The sequence below is a fragment of the Ochlerotatus camptorhynchus genome, unplaced genomic scaffold (assembly GCF_037179485.1).
Source record: "Ochlerotatus camptorhynchus isolate MF236.1 unplaced genomic scaffold, CSIRO-AGI_Acam_v1.1 ptg000220l, whole genome shotgun sequence".
Taxonomy (NCBI): Eukaryota; Metazoa; Arthropoda; class Insecta; order Diptera; family Culicidae; genus Ochlerotatus; species Ochlerotatus camptorhynchus.
In genome coordinates this window covers 4,562,893-4,579,025 of record NW_027040710.1, presented here as the reverse complement: position 1 = coordinate 4,579,025, position 16,133 = coordinate 4,562,893, and the positions used below count along the sequence as shown (strand labels likewise).

The following is a 16,133-nucleotide window of genomic DNA, read 5'->3' as shown; positions in this document are numbered from 1 at the left end:
ATTTTCATGGATTTTTTTTTTGTATTTAACAACCGGATTGTTCGCCCTTTATTTCGTTCTTATTTAACAATCTCTGTTCTGCAATCTAGTGCCAATCACCGACGGAAGGCAGCTTCCACATCTGCGTAGGATATCGCACCCATTAAACACACCTAGGCCGGGACCAACGGCTTTACTTCCCTTCCGAAGGAAGACGTGACCAGAGATTTTTATGCCTCAGAAATATCCCACCGATCTCGGCTAGGATTGAACCCAGACCCATTGGGGTGAGAAAGCAGTCACGCTTACCACTACACCACCGGCACCGGCTAACCGGATTGTTGTCAGCTGCTAATGGAGTGAAATTCTTCAAGCGATTGTGAGCACTTATTCTTACTTTTACTAATATTCTACTTCAACTATTGTCAAGGAAAAGTATATAGACACAGGAAAGCACGTTGAGAATTGTGTTGCGCATTGAACAAAATGAATTCTCTTTAGAATATCTTGCAGTTTTCAATAGTATTCTGCTGCATTTATCCTCACAATTATCATAAAGTCTTCAGAGTCTTGGAATTCTGTTTGGCAGTTCTGTTCGAGGTTCTCATGCGTTGTTTTATTTTTTTCACTATGTCTTTGAATTATGCCACAAATTATTTTTTTTTTCTCTCCTCAAAATTCATTTGGTACTTTTCTAAAAAAAATTAAGCAACCAGATGCTTGAAAAAAACTTAAAATTCTAAAAACTTTCATAATATTCGAAGGTCCAGTTTCATCTATAATGTTTTAAAATGCAGTAACCTTATTTTTTAAGGGCCTGGTACCTTAACTAAGTCTGAGGGTCCCATTGATGGAAACATGTTTGTTTAAAATCCAAGTCTTAGGCTTTTTTTAAATGTTGAAGAATCGTGAAGATTTTATTTGCAATATTATATTATTAATTTAACCCATTGTTTTCGAAATGCTTTTCCATGAAATCATTTTGTATTTAAGTTCAAGGATTCCAAAAATATCTAAAATCAATCTTTAGTATCAAATGTTGCGGTGTAATAAAAAAATCTTTGATTTTAACAATAGAGAGATATTTGGACATAAAGCTTGGATATTTCTTAAGGATCTTGAACTTATAAATATGGGGGAGGGGGAGGAAATATTATACGTATATCAACTTGATGCTTGAGTGCGATAATTTATTAGCTAGATAATGTTCGGAAGAGGATAGATTGATACTTCCGCTAGAGTACGGCAGTTTGAAAATTGATCAGAAGTTGAATTGAGCGAAGGTCCATTAATGCAACAATACTAATCGAACGCGCACTCATTTACCTACCTCATACATTGATGGATGCGGGGATTTGAGCTATGTCAAATTCACAGGCAAATGAGTGCGGCTGTGGAATAATTCTAGCGACGTTTATCACTACCTAAAGCATTTCCTCCCAACTCTGTAAATCGTTAACTTCACGTGTGTAGTAACAACACACTTTGATTGAATTTTATAAATATGTTTCTTGCAGAGTTATCGAGAAAGTGATCCTTCCCTGCTTTCCTATGACTACGCCATAGCAAACAATAACAGTTCACATTGAAAAATCAAATTTCTTACTTTGTAAATATAACCATACAAGGGTATTTTTTACGATGGGATAAAATGAGCTAAAGGGTCTTAGAACTGAATGAAATTTCACCCACATATAGAGTTCAGAGTCATATTTAGAAGAACCTTTCCCAATTTTCCTAAACATAACGTACTTTCAAAATTCATAACTCACGAAACAAGCACCGTAGAAAGAATATTTTGTATTGAAATTATATGGAAATTTTCTCAGCAATCCGTAAAAAATATAATAAATTTTCAAAAATGCCTTTGAATGATCTTAACAAACATCTTTGGTTGGTTGTCTTTATTAAGGAGATCTTTAGCCAGACGCTGGTTCATCTTCGAACAAACACCTTTGGAAGCCTCCTTCAATTCCACAGCTGTATGTTAATACCATCAAAAAGCAAGTTTTGGAAACTTACGAAACTTACGAAGCATTCTGAAAACGTGTCCAAATATTTCTTTTATTTAGGTTTGGAATATCCAATTTATCATATCTATAATAATTCCCGATTGGTTTTCAAAAATGATTATCGACCACTTGACTAGCGCTAGCACTAATGCGCCCCCCGTCCGTCCAAGTAAATACGATCGATTCGCAAAGAATGAATTCCTACCGTTTTCGCGGTCATGATCATCACGTACGCCCGTTTATTCGTCCCCATCGAATTGCCAAGCGCTGCCAAGCTGTGTGCCAATAAAAAACGTAAACATACCTGGGTGGAAGCAAAGCCGACGAAACCAAAGCCAAACAAAAGCAAACGGCCAAGCAGCGGCTCTAGCTAAATAAAATAACATCATCAGCCGAAGACACCGCAAGAGGTGCGAGACCACGCGTTTATTTGCCACGATGGACGAAGCTGTGTAGGTACACATGAACAAGATATGTACTTTTTCTTTCAAATCTCGACGCGGTCACTAGTTTTTCCTGATCACATGCCTCCATCTGCTTCACCCACAAAACCCACCTAAATTTGCCCGCACTTGGCCGTTAGTCAAGTTCACCCGATTCTCTCATTCGATTCTCTCGCTACGACAAAACGCCTCTCCCACATCGGCTGGGTTGGTAGGTAACTAGGTACAGGAATCCTCCAAATTGCGCGGTGGGTGGTACCGTCCTCCCAATTCAATTTCTCGACTGTCTTTCATCCAATAGAGCTGATTTTTTGCCAACTGCCTAAGTCACAATTTGGGTTTTATGAGGGTTCTGTAAAGAATTTGGGTTTGGGTCGCCTACAGGAAATCAGCTCAATTGGTCAGATGGCAGCCGGGAAAATGCGGTGGGTGGACGGCGCCACACACCGCGCTCTTCGGGAGATTCCTGTACGTCACACATCGTGGCTTTGATGTGTTCATCGACGGACGAACGGAGATCGATTCCCTCGAGTTGCAGCGCCGGTAACGGCGGACACGGGCATTGCAAATCAGTCGATCGTAGATCGTGAACGCGTGTGGCGAATCGTGTCGTGGAAATGCCTCCGTTGTGCGTGCATCTTATCTCCGAATAGTGGCGTTTGTTTTGAAAGACGAATGTAGTTTTTTTTATTAGAGTGAAGAAAACGATTTGAGGGTTGCAAGCTACGACAACAGAGAGAGAGAAAATTAGTGAACAGAGTGAAAACAGATGATAACTGTTGCTGAGTGACACAGTGATTCGGGGTGGTTTGTTGCCGTTTGGAATTGTGCGGACGGGTTCGGGATGTGAGCAGCGTGTGTGGGTGCGGAGAGAATCATCTGGCTCAGGAATTCAGGAAGAAGAAAGTGCTAATATCGAGCTACCGATTGGCTGCCAGCTTTGGAATCGAAAATAAATAGCATTTCAGGCGAGAAGCAGAGGAATTAAAGTGAGTGTTGCCGACGTTTATTACCGATGTTGGTTCAGGTTGTTACGTGCAAACACATATGGGTTGTTTCTAAAAATAACCAGGGCATATATTCAACAGCGCTAATTTCGGTCACTGGTTTTGGCAAGAACTTTTCAGACAGAGTGATTAATTGCAAGCATTTAACAAGCCATGAATGTCATGTGTAATGAACAGCATATCAGGCATATGGATGATAGCCTTGAGTATATTAATAGACTACGCTTAGTTTGCCATAGATCATCCCAAAGAGAGCAGTAAATTTTCGTGATAATTTAATGAGATCCTAGAATGCAAGAATTTTTTTCATTACATTTTATTTAGAACTTTTATCTTTATTTATTTATCTCTTGATCATAACACGTCTCTAAAGACGTGACTATTCGTTTCGTACAGACCAATTATGGTTCCTTTGAAGAATAATCATGATATCAGAACACCCTTTGTTGGTGTTCCGAAATCATGATCATTCTTCAAAGGAACCATAATTCATCTTGAGACGTGTTATGATCAAGAGATGGACCAATGAAGATACACTTACTATATAAAGTGTCATGATTAAAATTGAGAGTTTCTGAGTAGTCTGAAAAATTCTGTTATTATTTTTAGTACATCAGTATTTTTACCAGAAATTTGTTTCGCCCAAACCTTCAAAGGGATCAGAGGGGTCATGAAGTATAACAATCTATATTTCACAACGCGTTATGCGGCGTAACGTAGCCACTTTTTATTTTGACAGTTCAAATTAAGTGGCCCTAGTAACCATTATTATTAGTCCAGATCGATACATCTGGTTCAATTCAGCACTGTTAGTGCTAAAAGATTTTTGTTCAGCAATGTCATTGCTAACTAGCCTTTAACACTTCCAACACGATGCCTCCGGTAAAATGTGTAACGACAAACTTGCAATGTTTGAAAAAATCATAACTCATCCATGTATTGATAAATTTCAAATTTATTGGCGCCATTCAAGACTACACACTTTAAAAATTTATTCGAAATTAATAGATTTAAAATATATTGATAAGTTGCTAAGCAAGGATTTTTCAAACATTTCCAATTTGTCGTTTGGAGTGTTAATCAGTATATCGGCATTGGCTAAGCACCGCAAGGGCTTGTAGATTTGTTGTTAGGAAATCCGCTTGGTTAGTACTTGTGAGTTGAAGTCCATTGCTTCCCTGGAATACATTCTCAACACACAGTCGAAGGAGTTAGACAAAGATAATAATGGTGATGTAAATAAACCAAGGTTGAAATCAATTTTAACTATCATCGTTAGCTTGTCCATGCTAATAGTCACGCTGTTTCATGATTGATCAGCAGCTCAATTCACCAGTAATAGATAAAGAGGAACAGATTTCGCCTGAAAATGCGAGCTTAAATTGTCGATGTTTCTCACAACTGCGTTATCAGTGCTAGTTCCGAGATAACAGCACCTTAACGTCCAGCTATTTTACATTTTTAATATTATATCAGCACTACACAGTAAACTCTGCATATTTGTTCTCGATGTTCCAAATCTTGATATGAGACCACTTTTTTTTTCTACATGACGATGGTTATCTCGGTCCCTTCAAACGGTCTAAGTAGGCTAATCTTGTTCTATATCTCGATCTTTCCATATCTCGATGGTACCTTCATGTTGACTGTATTAGCATATCATGTTTTCTTCTTCTACGTCTTCTTTGGGCATTACGTTCCAACTGCACCGACTCTCAACTTAGTGGTCTTTGAGCACTTCCGCAGTTGCTAATTTGGTGTTGGGCCATTTGGTCAAATGAGAACTTAGAGTATTGTTTGGAACAATTTTCAACACTCTGGAACTTAGAATGTGTTCCAAGATCTCTGTCTGAGTCTATTTTTTGGCAAAATTTTCATAATTCTGTGTCTTTGAATAATTTTAACACTCTCATTCTATTGTAGCTCAGAGACGAATGACCCATAAGGGTAAAGTTTTTTTTTTATCTTCATCAATGTGATTGTTAGCCACGGGCTAACTAAGGGTAAAGCCTCAATAACAATAAATGTCATGCAAACTTCTTCCTTAATTGAAGCATGCTAATTTGGAATTCAAGATTCTGCAACTCTGTATCATAGGTGTGGAAAATGATTTAAGAGTTAAGACTCTGAAAATATTTGACACATCTCACAAATAGAAACACTTTCAGATGAGATTTTTTGTTTGGATTTGTACCAATGCTAACTATCAATGCTACCGACACCAGGGAGGCAGCTCCCACAGCTGGATCCTACATATCGACCCATCAACTCCTGGACTGGGGACCAACGGGTTTACTTCTCTTCCGAAGGGAGGCGTGATCAGGAGTTTGGGGAGTTTGGTAAAGGAGATGATCAACCCGATTCGTGGCTTCCTCAAAATGGACCTTTGCTCGCTTTCCCGAGCAAAGTAAAATAACAACCTGATATCATCTTGATAACAAGTCTTGTTATTCCAGAAATCATTCTGTTTTCAGTTGATATCGCATAACTAATTTAGTTATCAACCTCGACTTATTTTGTCATCAGTTGTTATCATTAAAGAATATGAAATGAAACAAGGTTACTTTAAAACTTCAAACATTATCCTCATGGTAAGAAAAAAAATAAAACTGCCAATCATGTTTCAATAATCTGCGTAAGGCTTTGTGACAAAAAAATGCGTGGATAACAGGGTTTGTTTTCAATAATAACTAAGAGACATAAGAAGTTCTCTTTTGTAATAATTTTGATTATGTTGGGTTCTATGTTCAACCATAATGATAACATGTTCAGTTATCAAATCTTGATAACCGGGTATCAGAGCTTGATATCAATTTGATATAATCCTTTGCTCGGGTTTCTAGTCTCTTTATACAATGTTCACACTTCCGTACTCTAACGGAACTATCAACTCTATGCTTTCACCTCCTCATCGATCGTATAAAATGACCACCTTCGGCAAATTTGTTCAGTAGGGCAAGGAATTTTGGTTGGTGAACAGAAGTTTACAATGTTCTCACTACGCGGCGCTAGTGTGCAAGTGAATCTCCTGAATATGCTATATCTTGGGATCCAGGCCGTATAGAAGATTGCAGTGTATGGCAAAGTTGTTCAGCACTTTTCATAGGTGGAAAGAAGTTAGGTGGCCGTGGCACTAGTGAGCAAGTGAATTTTCTGAATATTTTATGTCTTGGCATCCTGGACATATAGTAGGTTACAATGTTGGCCAAATTTGTTCAGTAGGTGAAGGATTTTTGGTTGATGCACAAAAGTTCATAATTTTCTCACTACGCAGCGCTAATGGGCAAGTGAATCTCCTGAATATGCTATATCTTAGGATCCAGGCCATATAGAAGGTGTCCAAGAACTTTTAGTTGGTGAATAGATTCTCTGAATTATCTCACCACGTGGAACTAATGTGTAAGTTAATTCCCTGAATATACTATATCTTGGAATCTTTGCCAAACAGACGGTTACAGTCTTCTTGATTGGTGGATAGAAGTTCAGAGATGTCTTACTAAGCGGCGGTAGTGTGCAAGTGAATTTCTTGAATATCCTATAACTTGGAATCCAGACAAATTTGTTCAGTAAGACAAGAACCATTTATATGGCAAAGATCCCAAGATATGGCATATTCAGGGATGTGATGACAAAATTTAGTACTTCTGTCCACCAACAGAAAGTCCTTGACCTACTAAGCAAAATTTCCGAAGAAGTTAGAACCTTCTGTACGTCGAAGATCCATAGATATAGCAAATTCAGTTCACTTGTTTACTAGCGCACGTAGTGAGAAAATTCAGATATTCTGTCCATCAACCAAAAGTCTTTGACCTACTTAGAAAAATTTCCGATTATTGTATACACTAGCGCCAGAGAAAAAATTCTGAACTTTTGTCCACCAATCAAATTTTCTTGAACCACTGAAGAATTTTTCCGATGACAAAAACCTTTTATATGACAAGGATCCCAAGATATAGCATAGTAAGGAATTTTGCAAGCACACTAGTGCAACGTAGTGAGAAAACTCTGAACTTCTTTTTTTTTGATTATTAATTTATTTGACAAGGCTCAACCGAATTAACTTTACAGAGCCGAGGATTCTTGGTCACTATACAATACATTTTAAAACTATAGTCAAAAGGTACAACACAATAGGCACTTCATCTTCCGGTATCCAAAAAGCATCCTCCATCAGAACTGGAGCCGCTTCCAGTAGTTTCATTGTATGGCAAATTGTTGTACGCCAACGAGGGTCAGAGCGCGTCCATTGCAGCAATGGACGCAAAACGTGGTCAGCACTCACACACTCATCACGAAACGGTTGCTTTCCAAAGTCGACGACGCATCGACCGAAAGAACTGCTGATGAAGAACAATGAGGAGGACCACACAATGGTTGCTGCCGAGAAAACAGACGATCGCGTAGCACACATCGAGAGTTTGTCAACAGCCGAGTGAACTTCTGTCCACTCTGAACTTCTGTCCACCACCCAAAGATCTTTGACCTACTGAACAAATTTTCATATTCGCTTGTGAGCACCGTGTAGTGAGAAAACTGGGAACTTTTGTCCACCAACCAAAAGTCCACAACTTTTCCGAAGACAAAAAACCTTTTATATGGCCAGAATTCTATGACATAGCATATTCAGGAAATTCACTTAGCGCCCAGACAACCAGAAGTCGTATAATAATGTACAGACAGTATCGTAAATTGCTACAGTTTAAGTCAAATTCACACATAAGAATGGCATACCTCGCATTATATATAAGTTAAATCGTATAGAATACGAATTTCCGACCGATTTGCGATGACTCCTTTTTCCATCGTACTGTATCTCAAATTAAATCGGATTACATCGTAAGACTTTTCAAAATGAATTTGTTATTACAGATTAAATCGTATATGATGTTAAATCAACTCGTTTAAAATTAAATTAAAATTTGCACGTATATGGCCTCCACTTTTGTACGTATAAGCCATTTCTTTGCATTCTATACGAATTGTTTGTTTGTAAATATGTTTGTATATCACGAAAACAACTTTGAATATACGTGCATTCTGGTTGTCTGGGCGGTGCTAGTGTGCAGAATTCTGAACCTTCAGGCACCAACCAAAGGTCCTTGACCTATAACTTTGCCGTAGACCGAAACCTTCAATATGGTCAAGAACAGGAGATATGCCATCTTGAAACCAATTTTGTCAAACTCCGCATGCTACGTGTTCGATTTACGTGGATTAAATTTACAAATAGGACATTACTGTACGTGTTATTTAGGACATTACTGTATACAACAATTATGCTATTTTAATCGAAATAAGCTTATTCAAAAATAAACGTTGATTTGATGTCGATAGATTTGCAATAAAATAGTAACAAAATCCACATGTCTTGTACAGCGCGAGTCTTCAATGTTTGAACGTCGATTGCTCTCGAATCATAACACGCTCACGTAAACTAACTGTACCATAAAAAATATTAAGTAGTTTTTTTTGGCGTAGGACTACGTCTGTGATTTCTATATGGGGGTACACTTTGTAAAAACCGAAAATGGAACATGTAACAAAATTATGCAAGATTTTGAACGTTAATAACTCAGCTCCCCCTGAGCCAATTTCAATATTTTTATCACCAATTGATCAGAAATATTTCTACGCATCTTTTAAATTATGAACTTTTTAATTAATATGCTCACGGATTGCCTACAAAAAGCGATATACCTAACACAGATTTCAAAATTGAATTCCATCCGCTCTCTCCAAACGGTGTTTATTCAATTACTGCGTGGTGAGTGGTGGTGTTCTCCAGAAAACAACGAAAGGCTGCCTGCAAGCAGCGAGCTGCAGCCCACATGAGTATCCATAGAAGGAGGAAGAAACCGCACCGCTATTCATCGGAATCAGTAGCTCTTCGAGAGTCACTGTGGGCCATCTATGCCGACCGCGTCACCCTCATTCCAAATAACATACAGCTCACCAGCCTCATCTTTGTTTAATACCCTAATAGCTCTGAATGACTCAACCATTACGACCACCTTAAATTGGTAAAAGAGTATTTTTTGGACATTTGTCAGGACCATCAATCGAATGTCATTTCCCATATCAAGATAGAGCTGGAATTAGGGCGAAAAAGCTTTTGTAAACAATGACTTGTTTTGATGATGTCTTGAAAGTCAAGGCTCGCCCATGCAAATCAACATCACCATCAGGTAGGGTAAGACTTCCCCAACCCGACGGTAATGATGGTTTGCGTTGGCGTGCCTTTGAATTCTTCCTTAAAATCATCGATGATGGATTTTAATTTAATTAACACTACATCATTTTTCAAAAAGTCACTATTGAAAATTGCAGAAATGTGCAACTGTGGCTATGATAATTAATATTATCACCGATTGCCTGCGAAACGCAATTTCCCCAACACAGATTTCAAAGTTGAATTCCATCCGCTCTCACCAAACGGTGTTTATTCAATCACCGTGTGGTTGGTGGTGGTGTTCTCCAGTACAAAACAAAAGGCTGCCTGCAAGCAGCGAGCTGCATTCCACATGAGCATCCATAGAAGGAGGAAGAAGCCGCACCGCTATTGATCGGAATCAGTAGCTCTTGGTGAGTCGCTGTGGGCCATCTTTGTCAAGCGCGGCATACTAAAGAGCATAAATAGAGAGAACCCCGCTCAAATTCCTATTCTTACACAAGACACAAGCTCCTGCTCATAAGTTCGGAATGTAGTGGCCTGATTAATGCTTCAGTGGCGCCACCATGACAAATGCAAGCACATTCCGAACTAAAACCTTATTTGCGAAGAATGTGATTGGGAGCGTTATGTCTGTTTGTATGTGCTTATATGTAGAGGAATGATTCCTGTATCATTTAGTATAGTTTGTTCGCAAGATTGCTTTTTTTAGACACGAGAAATCGGCGATTAACGTGTTTGTTTACAAAAGCAATTACGCCCAAATCTCAAAGTTCTCCGGATTTATCAATTTTATCTAGATGAACGCGTCATTGGGACGGTACTAATGGATATTTTTGGTCGCTATTGAAAATTTAGTCGATTGCTGAATTTATGTTTCGGCCCAAATTAGGGGCAGTCAGGCTGACGTTACATCAATTTCCCATATAAGATGAAATAAGAAGTTCAGAACTAAACTTTATGATGGAACATACATTATATGCTATAGCAGAAATAATATGAGAAATTTAAAAAATATAACAAATATTTGCACAGCTTCATTGGCGCAACTGCCACCATTCCACCCCCCCCCCCCCTAAAATCCAGCCCTGGTGGTTATCGCTTCTGCTTACTGAGCAGAAGGTCGGTAGTGCCCGTCGCCTTCCTTGGAATTTTTCACTATGCTTTATTCTATCCCCATGGTTTTTTTAAAATCTCCCGGCAACGTTTACCGAACGTATCCTAAGGCCTCCCCACTAACAAACCTTCACATTCCTGTGACACTTATGAGTGGTTGTAGAGCTCTCTGCATGTGTTTTTTTCCTTGATTTGTTTTCCGTCGATCTTGTTTTCCGTGCTGAGCAACAATGCTACCGACGCCAGGGAGGCAGCTCCCACACCTAGACCCTACCTATCGACCCATTAACTCATGAACCGGGGGCCACCGGCTTTACTTCCTGCCTTTACTGCCTCAGAACATCCCGGCGGCGCCGACTGGGTTCTCTGCATGTCTCTTAATACTTTGTCTGTATCTTGGGGTCAATTTGACCACAGACCACTTTGAAAGGCTGTAAATTTTGTATTTGCCGATGGATTTTACTAATTCTTTCGTGACACAGTACGTCCACCGGAGCTCTGTAATATTAGATAAGATCTGCTTCAAAAACATTGGAAACAATTTATTGAAATGCTTACGTTGTCTGTACTCTGTGGTCAATTTGACCACACAATTAAATTTACGAATCTTAACGAAATTTAAATGGATTGCTGAAATTTCAAATAATGTGCTAAGGAAATTTCGTTGGATTTCAGTTTAAATTATCAGACTATTTTTGGTGGAGCAGATCTCTCGGAGGAAGGGGTCTTTGTAAAACTATAGCCATGAAGTGGCATATTTTGATATTAGAGATGTTCATATCAAAAGGTCCCAACCATATAGGATGTTGCTTCCTTCTGCAAATATATTCAAGAATACAAGATCTTCAAAAGTATAGACAGAATTTACTCACTAATAAGTATTCACAATCGATAAAGAAAACTCGTTGTGAATATGTTCAAATGCAGCTTGATCAGCATCAAAATAACATCAAAGAGTTATAGGAAAAATTTGAAATCTTTATTAAAACCTAGTAATTGCAAATCGCGGTCCATAACTTTTAATGGCACATTAGAACAGTCAGAACAATTAATTGCATCGAAGATAAATGATAAGTTTTGTCGACAGTGTTTCATTTCTTAATCAATCCACTAAATTGGTCGATGAACCTGACGAAATAAAACAGCCAGTTAATAGAAGTTTTAGATTTGAAGGTTTTCACCTAATTACATTAGATGAACTTAGAGTCATTTGTTTTTCATCAGAAAAATCGGCTGGAGTAGATAATGTTAATGCTAGAATTATTCAAGATTGCTTTCATGTCATTGGCCACATCTTGCTGGACCTTATTAATGAATCATTGCAAACTGGACATGTGCTACACATTTGGAAGGAATCCATGTGCTATGACCGTGAAGGTAATCTGCTGACAGATAAAACGATGGTGGCTGTCAGGTGGAAGGAGTACTTCGAGACGTTGCTGAACGGAGAGAACGAGAGAGCATCTACAAACAGAACACACATCGACGACGATGGTCAAGCTGTGGAACCACCAACGCTAGAGGAGGTGAAAAAGGTGATACGAGAGCTGAAAAACAGTAGAGCTGCGGAGAAGGACGAGCTCCCGGCCGAACTTCTCAAACACGAAAGTGAGCAGCTGCACCAGATGATCCACCGTATACTGCTCAAGATATGGGAGGAGGAAGAATTGCCCGCTAGTTGGTTGGATGGTCTCGTTTGTCCCCTCTACAAAAAGGGACTCAGACTGGAGTGCGCCAATTACAGAGGAATCACGCTTCTGAATTCGGCGTACAAAATATTATTACGTGTTCTGTTCAACAGATTGAGACCGCTTGAGGAATCCTTCGTCGGCGAATACCAGGCTGGTTTTCGTGAGGGTCGATCAACGACGGATCAAATGTTTACCCTGCGTCAAACCCTTGAGAAGTTCCGGGAATACAACTTGCAGACTCATCATCTGTTCTTAGATTTCAAGGCAGCGTACGATTCAGTAAAGAAAAACGAGCTATGGCAGATAATGCAAGAAAACGGTTTTCCGACGAAACTAATCATGTGTACGGGTTGCAGACGAGATTTCGGCCTCGTTCGTGACCTTAGATGGGTTGAATCAGGGAGATGCTCTTTCGAACTTGCCATTCAACATCGCCCTCGAAGGAGCGATTAGGAGAGCTGGCGTGCAGAGGAACGGTATCATCATCACAAAGTCGCACATGCTCCTTGGTTTTGCGGACGACATCGACATCATCGGAATCGACCGTAGAGCAGTGGAAGAGGCGTTCGCGCCTTTTAAGAGGGATACAGCGAGGATTGGTCTCAAGATAAATTCTACCAAAACGAAGTACATGGTCGCCGGTAGAAAGCGTGGAAGCAATAGTGGTGTTGGTAGTGAAGTGGTGCTAGATGGCGAAAAATTTGAAGTTGTGGACGAATTTGTTTATCTTGGTACTTTAGTGACGTGCGATAATGATGTTACCCGCGAGGTGAAAAGGCGTATTGCAGCCGCGAACAGGGCTTTCTACGGGTTGCCAGCTGAAGTCCCGCAGCTTGCGTACGAAAACGAAATTCGCGCTGTACAAGGCGTTGATTCTGCCGGTAGCCCTCTATGGACACGAATCGTGGGCATTGAAAGAGACCGATCGGAGAGCTTGTACCTAGTATATAACGGCATGGATATTGTGAAGCTTATAAAACACGGCAGGCTGCAGTGGGCTGGGCATGTGGCACGAATGCCGGAAGAGCGTCAAGCGAAGTCAATATTCAGCAGGGAACCCAGAAGTGGACGTCGGCTTCGGGGTAGGCCACGCACGCGTTGGCTTTGTGCAGTTGAGGAGGACATTAGGTCCTTGAACGTCCAAGGCGGCTGGAAGCGATTTACTCAGGACCGAGACCAGTTCCGTGAGGGATAACCTTGGAGTGCCCCAGGGATGTGTATTGGGGCCCCTGTTATTTATTATGTACATTAATGACTTGCGACGTGTTTTACAGTTTTGCGACCTTGATCTTTTTGCAGGTGATACTGTGTTATTCATTGCAGCTAAGGATTAAGAGAATGCCGTTTTACACTTGAATGAAGATTTGCGTTCTCTAAATAGATGGTTGATGTATAAGCAGTTGAAATTGAACACAATTAAAACTAAAGTTATGGTAATATCGCGGAATCGATTAAATGAGAACGTCTCTGTTGTAATTGATGATGAGACTATTCAACGCGTTCGGGAGATTAAATATCTTGGCGTGATTATTGATGACAACCTTAAGTTCAACTCTCACATTGACAACGTCATCAAGAAAATTCCCAAGAAGTATGGAATTCTATACCGACTGAAAAACAATTTAACTATTGCCAGTAAAATACAGCTATACAAATCAATCATCTCTCCTCATCTAGACTTTTGCCCTTCCATTTTATTTCTGGCCCAATGAATTATGGATTTTTAATATTTGATTTAATAGCAGTAGATTAATTTAAAAAAAAGTTAGTAGTAAGTTTTCAGGCAAATGTCGGGGAGTCGTGATCATTCCTGACATTGCTGAAAATTATGATAGCATCAGATTACGGGGTTGCTAGTGTAATAGGATGCATTGTTGATTGTTCATTAACTCTTGATTGCTTGTAATACTTATGAATATTTTAGGTGAACAAAAAGGCGAACTAAGAGGTGGCAGCCTGTGCTTTTCCACATTTATATCCCTGTGAAGCCACTGTAAACTCTATACGAAATTTATATCTGTAACTGTAACCAGTTCGATTTTGTTTGCAAACCTGGTTAAATTGTCATATTTAATGATCTTAAAGATAAATCGTCCTGCACAAACCTTTGTAGGAGTAAGAGGTGGGACCATCATCATCAACACTAGATTGCGCTAGAACGTTAATCTCTATCATAAAAATATGCCACTTCATGGGTATATTTTAACGATGGCCCCTCCCTATGAGCGATCCGCCTTCTAAAATAAATTTTGAAATCGAAAAGCACATTAAATTTACTTTACAAAACATTGAAAATCCGTTGAACCTTCCCATATCTCAGTGTCAAATTAACGCCAATGTATGTTTTTTTGGTACAGACGAAGGGCTAGGTAAGTGTTCAACTAAAAATCCTACCCATCCTTCCAGTAGTTGTAAGGACGTAGCCAGGACAGTTCTCGATTGTTGGAGATAGTGCTACTTCCATCTAAAAGGTCGATATCAATCCCTTATCTCGGTCAATACGGTAACGGACGGAGGTGGAAATACTCCCAAACAATGATTTAGGATTTGTACCACCTAAGAATTTGTGCAACTTGCTCAAATTATTTATTTATTTTATATTAAAAATTAGAAAAGTCAAGGCTGTGTATTGCCTAATTCGGACCTTTACTGTACCAACCTTGTTGATTCCGCAGATTGCACTGTATTAGATTTGCTTATCATCATTGGGATTGTGATATAAACCAGTCATGGCGCCGCATATTAATTGTTGAGTTGATCAGGCATCGATATTTCATTGAAATCCTCATTCTATTAACCCTCGTCATACCCGAAAACCGGTACCAATATCATCAGAAGTAATCAAAAACGCAGAAAAGTCACGTAGCCCCGCCTTCGCCAGCTTAACTCATTCGCACATTAACCCATAGAGCAGCAACCGGGCAACCAACCATCAGCGATACACTCAGCGACGACAAACTTGGCTCGTTGTTGAATTGCAGAATATACCTAGGTACACAACTATGACGTGAGGATCGTTTCTCTACTTAGCCATAACAATAAAATAAACATCACAATTCACACAGACGCGACACCATTCGGTTTGCCGGTATAAATGAGATAAAGAACTCCAACGCCACTGCCGTTTTCTGCGAATTGTTTGTCTTCCTTATGTAGTAGGAGCAAGTTGGGATGGCCTGTAGATAAAAGGTAGAAAGACAACACGTCTTCCCACTCTATTTACGTTCTCTAAGTATGCACGACCAATGAGAAGAACTCAACATTGAGTGGAATTTGACTCAAAATTGCGAAAAGTGGGGTTACTCAGTAAAGTTACTCAGAGATATTTAACTGAGTCTATTAGTATACTCCTAGACCTGAGTAAAATTTTACTCAATTTTCCTCATATTCAAGCAGTTTTTCCCGGAAAAGTGAAGAAAATTTTACTCTCTCAATGAGTAACCCAACATTTTGCAATTTTGAGTTGAATTCGATTCAGCTTCTGAGTTATTCCCATCGGTCGTGTGATTTCTTGCGGATATTTCATCAACTGGCAACCGACTGCCAAGTTTATCGCACGCGCACTGATAAACGATCTTCTGTGTGCCTTTTGTTTTTTCAGGTAGCTCTCGTCTTCATTATCAAAATCATCATCATCATTATCATCATCAACAACAACATCACAGCCACCGTATGGCAAGGTGAAACAAAAAAGAGTTTGAAAAACAAAAAAAAAC

At 39.4% G+C, this 16,133-nt stretch overlaps 1 protein-coding gene across 2 annotated transcripts in view; it reads left to right on the top strand.

Annotated features, from left to right (window-relative positions):
* LOC135703741 (uncharacterized) overlaps positions 1-16,133 on the top strand; it is a 124,197-nt gene that overhangs the window by 39,011 nt on the left and 69,053 nt on the right. Inside the window, exon 1 of one of the 2 annotated variants that reach the window (XM_065225059.1) lies at positions 3,038-3,423. The exons of the other annotated variant lie outside the window; for it this stretch is intronic. The gene's annotated coding sequence lies outside the window, so the exon portion shown is untranslated. Of the gene's footprint in view, positions 1-3,037; positions 3,424-16,133 lie in introns of those variants that run through there. 2 annotated transcript variants of the gene reach the window in all.